Below are 9117 nucleotides of genomic sequence, written 5' to 3' on the forward strand. Positions count from 1 at the left end.
AACATGCTTCAATATTACACTAGGTCTCGAGAATACAATCTACAATGCTTCTTTACAATATTACACAACCTTAAGGAAACAACATCAATATTCAACATAAATCCTCCAAAATAAAATGTGGTAAACATAAGCTAAACTTAGATCAAATATGGCATGAACATCGATGATACAATGCATAATCCTAACTTTACATACAGTGTTCATGCCCTAAGTCTAGCCTAGGTCCAATGGCCACAAAATGCAAAATGGCTCTATGTCCAAGCTCATCCTACGGGCCTCTTGCCCGCCGCTCCAACTCCACTGGCACTACCTGAAATAAAGTCCCCAATACGAGGTGAGATATACGAATACATCTCAGTAACCCAGAGGTTCTGGAGAATACTCCGCCCAGTGGCTCACTTCGATGCATATCAATAATATAATACAACATTAAAACGAGATAAAGCAAGGGATTTAGTGAAGCAGGGAAGCATAGGGAACAAAATACGATGAAGCTGGAATGGTCGATGCCAATACCACGCAACATCTGGCCTAGTGTCCTCGGCACATAGCCTACGGGTTCGAAACCAAGGAGTGTTTCCAGATCATCAACCAAGGCACCCTCCGTCCATATACGCCCGAGACTTCCTAGTGTGCTCCTCTACGGATGACACACCACGACCCCAGGTCAACTGGAACTCCCTCATGGAGACCTATCCAGTGGAAGTCTGTAACGCCCGAAGGCAACTGTCTACTGGCCAGAGACTCGATACATGCTATGTACCACTAAACATACAACAATGGATGAACATGTTATACTACATTACTAACATACACTTCCGACCACTACCCTCAACGGGCATGGTGGAGCACACACATGGATCAAACCCCAAAACCAAGGAATTACCTTAATAATCTCCTCCGCTTGATAGCTCCCAATCACAGTATCACCAAGCTTGGTTCACCAGAAATGCCACAATCCTTTTGGTTCGGGAACAAGGGCATCCCACCAAGCTCACGTTTCCGAGTTCAATTCTGCAGGAGGCAACCTACAATGATCACACAAGGATCATCAATACAAGGTGCAATCAACCAAGATTACAAAGCACCAAAATTCTCCCCTCCCACTAGCTAGGTTCGGCCAACATAAGCTTAATTTACAAAATATTTTTCTTTATTTTCTTTTAATTTTTCTTTAGCATCCCAAGACTACCATAACACCATTTTAGGTCCCACTTTCCATCCTACACCATCACAACATCATTTTTCCCAATTATTCCCCTCTAGGTCCAATGTACACTATCACACACTCCAAGTATTTTTCCTTTAATTTTCAATGCATCAACTCATCACACAACACCTCCAAACACCCTTTAACACCATAACACATCAATTGCATGATTTTACAACGTCAAACCCCAATTTTTCTCAATATGGCCGAATTCTACAAGTCCCCTAACCAAAGGGTATTCAATCTAATTTAGCATTTCCACATATCATACAATCCTACTATTAACTCATACAAACACTCAACAACTCAATTACACAATCCCACAACCAATCCATTTCAGAAAGTCATGAAACCACAACTCAAAATTTACTAAGTTATAATCCAAATTTCATCAATAATTTTTATGACATCAATCACTCTAAAACATCATTCTAAGCTACATTTGTCTAATACACAATTTCAATTTAAGCTCTCTAACTACATCAATCACACAACACATGCTCTAGGTTTTCAAAATTAAAATTCATGATTCACTCCATGAAATGTGTTGAAATATACTCACAAGCTTGGTCTAAGACTCCTTCAAGTGGTCCCCAAGCAATTGCTTGAACACACAACTCCAAAAGCTTCAATTTTCCTCCAAGGGGCGTGGCTGTTTTTGAAGCTTTTATCCCAATCCAGTGAGTTTCAAGGGAAACTAATCGGTGGGATGTGTTTGGATGATGATTTCCAACAACTTTGGTGTCAAACTTTGCTTGATTTGAGGTAGTATTGAGAGAGTTATGAGAGAAAGAAGATTTGGAAGGAAAATAGCAATGGTGGGAGGGTGGGTCACGGTTTTGAGGAGAGAGGGAGGAGAAAGATGATGAATAATGACATTGTGGTGTTGTCATGTAGTCACTTAAGTGGGGTGGGACCCACCGCCACCTCACGCCATTCAAATTAATTCAAGTCTTCCGCCTATTCCGCTAAACGTTCATAATTTCGTAAACTATTTAGAAACTCTAATTTTTAACACTAACCATTGTCCTTTAATTGCCCTTGATCAGATGAATCCGGAGTTTTCCGGTCGTTTGGAGAAATTGCAGTTTTAAGCTGTTATCCGCGCCGTGGGCACGCTTCCCCAAACACAGTCATTTCCATCAATTTTCGCCAAAAATCATATTTCCTAATCTTATGTACTATTTATAACTTATATCCAAACCTAGAGCTCAAAATTCATTCGGCATGCTTTAAGGTGCAACTGTACCGCGATATTTTTAAACGGTAAAACACTATTCACCAAATTTTCAGAAACTTGCCTAACCACTCAATTTTTCGTTCTGAATCCATTTCCAACGTTAGTTTTTCCATTTGAGACCTCCTACTCAATTTTACCTTCCTAGGGTTACGTGTTTGGCTAATTATCGTTTTACCCTTCCTTTGTATTTTGGCCTTAATTTCAGGATTTTCGCTAATCCTACCCTTTAATCCACATTTAATATGTTAATATAGGTTTTAGAAATGTGAGGTGTTATATTCACCCCTCCTTTTATAAATTTTGTCCTCAAAATTAACATCGTATCGGTCCACTAACTCGGGATATGGCCGGAGAATCTCGTCCTTTCATTCCCAAGTAGCCTCCTCAGGTGTGCGTCTTTACCATTTTACTTTCGTCACATGAATAACCTCATTTTTCGGCATCCATCGTTCCCCAATCCTTCACAAACACTGGCCAAATCCGGTGATATGACTTTTTAATTCACTATATCTTAAATTTTCCAAAAGTCTCGGTTGCACTTTCACTAATTTATAGGTAATAATATAGCTATACTACAAATTTGTCTGCCTAACCTCACTTCATTTTCATCTTTATCTATTTTTCAGACCCAAGGTCATGCATAACAACATCAGACGGTCTCCAAGTACATTTATCGGTCATTTCCTGAACATTTTAACTCCCTTTTCTATAGTAGTTCAATTATTTCGCTGTCAATACTGTTTCAACAATATCCCAACATACCAGTCCTTTCCACTAATGATACTAATCTTACAATTTCATTGACGTCTTAGCTTTTCTGTAACAGCCTGTTGTACACCGGTATTGTTAACATTAATTATGATATTAAGCGCAGTTACAATCACAACAATTCATTTACAAAAAAATGCGAGTAAACTTTTTCCGTTTTATTATGCGAGCATTTAAAAAAATAATAAAGCGTAATAAATAAAAGCTGTGATAGTAACTGTAAAATTTTTGTGGAATAATTATTTAAACTATCTATATATTATAAAATACTTCTCTCAAGTCACTAAGGGGTTCCCATAAACCCACATAGCTTAAATCTCACTTTTACATTTTCTACCTATTTGTACATGGTTCGGTCTTTTAATTTCTGCGGACAAATCGCATGTCGTGAACCTCTCATATTTTAGTATGTTATTCTAGATTTAATTACCTTTCTAGGAAGCTATCACAGGAGTCATAAAGTTCTCGTTTGCTCCGGATATCGCCGTTTGAAGTTGGACAAGCAAATCTGCCAGCCAACCTCAAACCGGCTCCAAACAGCCTTCACTCAATCAATTATTATGGAAAATCCACTTGACCAATTTCTCTCAATTTTTGTTAAAGTAAACTAGACACCTCAAGCTTAAATTTTACATATCATACACTTAATTTGACCAGTAAACGAAGCGGAAATAAATCTCCCAAACTCGAACCAGAACAGCCACAAGTGCAGTGGCCATATGAGCAGTCCGTGCTCTCTGACTTCTACAGGTCGACGTACAACCTAGAAAATTCTCAAATTTTAACAAAATGTAGAGGACATCTCAAGATTTAAAAAGGCATATGGTACATCCCTATCAGACTTCTTTGGAGGGAGATATGATCTCCCAAAGTTCACTAATTTCTAGAAATTTTGCCATAGTTTCCTTTGTTTTTCCAATAAATCCCAACTTTGCAAATGTGTTATCTAACCTCAATTTTGTACCTAATAATCATGGGGGGCACACAAGGACTAGCAATGCCTTGGTGCTCTTACAACCCTTCACAGTTTATATCCAATTACTCAATTTACATCACATTACTTATATTTTCAAAACTTAACATATTTCAATCACCTTAGCCCATTTGTATGCATTCTTTCTACATACACATAAATATCAATTAAAATAGGCCTATTGCCCTTTCATTATACATCATCCTCAATAATACACAAGGTCCAATATTGCAATTACAATTTTCCAATGTAAATCATAATGCCATAAATTCTCCAAAATACAACATAATGAATTAGACCTCAAAATAAAGCATAACGAATATAAACTAGAATTAGGCAAAAGATGGCATGAACAAATATGACAATATACATAAATCTCTACCCATATACAATGTTCATGCCCTAAGTCTAGCCTAGGCCTAATGACCACCAAAATGCAAAATAAGTAAAAGTCCTCATGCTCAACCTACGGGCTTCGTGCCAGTGCCCTGTTGTGCAAATTGCAATCAATTAAATCAATCACACAAATACGCAAGTGCACGTGTCACAAGTAATAAAGGAATGTGTGAGTCCAAGTATCGTTCCCACAGAGATGATTTATAAAGCAATGATTATTTAAGCAAAGAAACTAGAAAAGTATTAATTTTTATGGTTGGGTTTGTAAAATAAAAGATAATTAAACTAATAAAACAATAAACTAATTCTAAGGTATTAAAATGATGGATGAGATATAGGTCAGGTTCAATTTTCCTAATACAACAATACTGAAATAATGCTGTAACGATGATATATCAATGCTTAATTAGTAACCGAACACTAATGTATGCTGGAGCTTTTGGCCAACCTAACATATATACCTAATAACTAATTCCCACATCTCTATGGCCAAGCTAATTACTGAATTGTTAAAGTCCAAGTTCAAAGGCTATGTGGTGCGAGTGATCTCTCTACCCACAACTTAATCAAGTTAACTTTAACCTAATTAATCCACACAATTCAACAAGGGTCTGGATTCGGAAACCTCTCGGCCCCAACCTCCTCAATATCATATGTGTATCTCTCGACATGCATACATGAATAAGAATAAGCAAACTCATTGAAAAACTAATTAAACATTAATAAAAACAAAGTTTAGGCATACATCTCAATGTTACAACATAGGTACACTATCACCTAACCTAAGGAGCAATTTAGCTCATAATGGAATTAAATAAAACAGAGAAGAGGAAGAAAGAACTCATTGAAAAATAGAAAAGAAGATGAAAATGAATGCTGTTGTAAAACTTTGTCATGGTATTGCTCCAACAGCTCTTCCTCCTCCAAGAATCTTACTTTCTCTCTCTAAAACGTGGTGTAGGGTACTACATTCTTCCCAGCCTTCTTGAATTCGTAATGTAGTCCTCTTTAAATAGGAAAAGGTGGTTGGTTAATGGGGCTTTAGGTTTGGGAGTGAAAATCCATGAGTTGTGCTGCTGCAGCCTTATCTTATCCCTATTTTCTTAGGTTGTTGGCACTTGATTGGATAAGATCTTAATCTTCTTGATTTTCTTGTGTTGTTGCCACTTGATTGGATAAGATCTTGATCTTTTTGAATTTTAAGATCCATTGGATAAGTGAATTGATTTCAGTTTATGTTTGAAGTTGTGACCCTATTGCTGGAAATTCAGTTTGTTGTAGGAACTTTGCAAAAATCATAATCGAAGTTATACAACTACGATTGAGACATAAAATATATCGTTAGAAAGCTTGAAATGTCTAGTTTAACATATTAAAATATTAGAGTATTTGGTAAAGAGTTGCAACTGTAGTTTTAAACTGGTAGTCGAATACTCCTTGTAGGAGTATGGGAATACTTTTCTGGAAAGAAAAGTATTCGGATACCTTTGAAGAAGTATTCGAATACTGGAAAGTATTCGAATACGGTGAGGTTTGGTATTCGGATATTGTGGTATTCAGATACTGGGGGAAAAGTATTCGGATACTTGGTAGTATTCAAATACTTAAATGATAGTAATCAAATACTTTTTGGAGAGCTGAAGTATTCGAATACCTCTTGCAGAAACATCATGAAATGAGTTAATATGAGTATGAAAACCTTAATCACTTAGTGTAATCTTGAGTGATGATTATTGATGATTAAGTATTGTATTAACAGATTGTGATTGTGCTGTTTGTGGGCCTTGAGCTTGTGTGGACTCTTGGTTTGGATAGCTAGCTTACAAGGTAAGCTTTCGTGTTCTCGGTTTAGCCATTTTTGGTTCCACCATACCCCATGGGGGAATGGTTTATATGCATGATTTGTTTTCATGCTTTGATGATTGGAATGCTTTTGAACTATTATGTGTAAGGGCCTTATAATATGCATGTGTTGTTCCACTTTGACGGTAAGCCTGAGTATGTAGCGTCATAAAAGAGGGTGAGACTGGGGTGGATGCAAGTAGCGTCTTGCACTATTTGTAGGAGATAGACGTATATCGTGCATTTCTCTGGCCAGTAGATTATATTGACATACATGATATGGTTATCTGTGCATTACACTGACTTTGGAACTTATATAAATTGTGTAAACTGCTTTTGAACTTATATTGCACATGTAAGTGAGCTTGGGGTGGAAGATCCTTGAGGACCCCTTGTCTTACTGAGATTTCTTGTTTAGAGATCTCACCCCACGTTTGGGGACGCTTATTTCAGGTCCAGGTAACTTGGGGCCTGATGCCTCTAGCGGCAGGAGGCCGAAGCTTAGCTGATATTGATGTTATATGCTGACATGTTTGGATGCTGGATTATATCTGTTGATGTTATGCTTTTAGCTTGTTATTATTATGCTGTTGTTGTTGAGACTTTTGTGGGCTTTGTTGCCTTATTGGGTGAGCATTGGGTTTGTCCATGCCACATTGATGTTAGTACTTTTAGCTTGAGTTGTATAAACTATCAGGGTTGTCCGATCTACGTGTTATAGTTCCGTGACTAGAGACATATTGATTTTAATTTTATATTGAGGTATTTCAGTTAGTTGTCTTTTGCAATTTACATACAGGCAATGTTTTGAAATGAATTAAGTAATTCAACTTGGTAAGGATAAAGACGTCATAATTGAAAAGAAAAAAAAATATTCCGCAATTTTAATTAAGCATGGCTTAATACGATGACATGCTAACAAACTGGGTATACACGGGGTGTTACAACAATGGTTGGCTAGTACTTTTTATTGTAGTTAGGGTCACAAACCCTATGTGAACTCTTGTTATAACAGATTGATTTATAATTACTCTTTTATATATTTATATTTATCTCTACTCTGTACGTAATTTCTATCTTTGTTAGAATTGATCAATCTAATTGTTGATGATAGTTTGAGGGTAAGAACCCTAGATAGGAATATTGGGCTTTTTGATCTTGAAAGGGAGTAGGATAACAATTTGTATGCGTGCTAGGAATAGACGTATATATTATTGCAGATGTTTAATTTATCGTGCTCATTGCTTAATTCCATGAGAAACATTGCAAGGAATTGGGGTTAAATGGTTAACCTTGCAAGGAATTGAGGGTTAGCTACTTAATATTTTTAGATGATAAATTATTTGAGTATTTATTTAAATGAGTATTTTAAATCAATCCAGAGTAAAAGGTGGGATCATATGGTGAGTGCACTCTAGCTACAATTCCTTCTTATATTTTATAAAATCAATCTATGTTTTATTTTTCATAACAAAATCCAAATACGTCTTTTTATTTAGTTCTTATTGTTACTCAAATTCACAATATTTTTCACATCTATTTGAATTCCTTCCTCTTAAAAGGAACGATTATTTAATATTTGATCCCATTCCCTATGGAGACGATACTCTTCTTATCATTATATTACTTGTGCGATCGGTACACTTGCCGGGTAGCAACAGGGGGTAAGGCAAGCTGATAGGCCACTAATCCCACTCTTTTCATTATCTGATACGGCCCAATAAAACGAGGACTCAGCTTCCTCACGCCCAATGCACGGCCAACACCCGTGACCAGAGATAACCGCACAAATACATGATCTCCTTCTTCAAATTCCAGCGGTCTGTGTCTATTATCATAGTAACTTTTCTGCCGATTCTGTGCCTGTTTAAGTTTTCTCTGATCATTTCAATCTGTACTCTGGTTTCTTGTACAAAATCCGGCCCAAATCTCTCTTTATCACCTATCTCAGTCCAACAAGTAGGAGTACAACATCTCCATCCATACAATGCCTCATATGGTGCCATGCCCGGACTGGAGTGAAAACTGTTATTATAAGAGAATTCTACCAATGACAAGTACCTGTCCCAAGCAGTTCCTGCTCCAGTGTGCAAGCTCTCAGCATATCCTCAAGTGTCTGTATGGTCCTATCAGTCTGACCATCCGTCTGCGGGTGATACGCAGTGCTCAGCCTGAGCTGAGTGTCAAAATCCTGCTGTAACGCTCCCCAAAAGTGAAAAGTAAACTTTGGGTCCCGGTCACTGACAATGCTAACCGGTATCCCGCGGAGCCTTACAATCTCATTTACATATAATTTTGCTAACTTCTCCGTAGAGAAATCCACTCCCACTGGCAGAAAATGCGCAGACTTCGTAAGCCTGTCCACTATAACCCAAATCGAATCGTAACCAGCCTGAGTCCGAGGCAACCCAACAATAAAATCCATAGAGATGCTCTCCCATTTCCACTCTAGTATATCCAGTGGCTGGAGTAAACCAACAGGTTTCTGATGCTCTATCTTTATTTTCTGACAAATCAAACATCTCGATATGTACTCAGCAATATCCTTTTTCATCCCAGGCCACCAGAACTTAACTTTGAGATCTTGATACATTTTTGTAGCACCTGAGCGAATAGCAAACTGCCCTTATGGGCCTCAACTATAACCTCCTCTGCTAGCTCCTTGGGCACAACAATCCTACCCTGATA

This window comes from Gastrolobium bilobum, unplaced genomic scaffold, assembly GCF_033153095.1.
Source record: "Gastrolobium bilobum isolate Gb01-03AN ecotype WA unplaced genomic scaffold, APGP_CSIRO_Gbil_v1 utg1374, whole genome shotgun sequence".
In the NCBI taxonomy this organism is placed as follows: Eukaryota; Viridiplantae; Streptophyta; class Magnoliopsida; order Fabales; family Fabaceae; genus Gastrolobium; species Gastrolobium bilobum.